This window comes from Ricinus communis, chromosome 2, assembly GCF_019578655.1.
Source record: "Ricinus communis isolate WT05 ecotype wild-type chromosome 2, ASM1957865v1, whole genome shotgun sequence".
Classification (NCBI taxonomy): domain Eukaryota; kingdom Viridiplantae; phylum Streptophyta; class Magnoliopsida; order Malpighiales; family Euphorbiaceae; genus Ricinus; species Ricinus communis.
In genome coordinates, this window is record NC_063257.1 from 22,402,458 (window position 1) to 22,403,170 (window position 713).

At 45.6% G+C, this 713-nt stretch overlaps 1 non-coding gene across 1 annotated transcript; it reads right to left on the minus strand.

Annotated features, from left to right (window-relative positions):
- Positions 1-213: 213 nt before the first annotated feature.
- On the minus strand, positions 214-320 carry LOC112536216. Its single transcript, XR_003080266.1, has one exon. It is a non-coding gene; the product is annotated as a small nucleolar RNA R71 (small nucleolar RNA).
- Between the last annotated feature and the right edge of the window lie 393 nt (positions 321-713).

The following is a 713-nucleotide window of genomic DNA, read 5'->3' on the forward strand; positions in this document are numbered from 1 at the left end:
CCCAATGCCCATATAGCCAACTTTTTGGAGATATGCGACACTTTCAAGATAAATGGAACTATCGATGATGCCATTCGGCTGAGATTATTTCTATTTTCTTTAAGGAATAGAGCAAAGAGATGGCTGCAGTCCCTTCCACCGCACACTATTACAACCTGGAAATCTTTGGCTGAAAAATTTCTTTACAAGTACTTTCCTTCAGCTAAAACTGCTAAATTGAGAAATGACATTTCTTCTTTTGTGCAGATGGACGACGAGAGCATGTACGACGCCTGGGAGAGGTATAAGGACTTCTTGAGATGCTGTCCATACCACGGTCTACCAATATGGATGCAGGTTCAGACCTTTTACAGCGGTTTGAACCTTGCTACGAGGCAAATGGTGGACGCTGCAGCAGGTGGAGCTTTAAACAGCAAGACGCCGGAGCAGGTCCAGAACCTGATAGAGGAGATGGCCATGAACAACTATCAATGGCAATCCTCTAGGAGTCAGCCGGTCAAACAAGGAATGGTCAACCAGTTAGACTCCACAGCAGCCTTGGCAGCTCAAGTGGAGCTTCTGACCAAGAAAATAGACCAGCTTCAGATGCCGGTTCAAGCAGCCCAAATAAGCTGCGAGTTTTGCAGTGGCCCACATTACGATGCAAACTGTAATGCGAGAGGTATGTTTGCTAGTTCCTCTACTTCATCTGTTGTTTTTGCTGACCATGAACA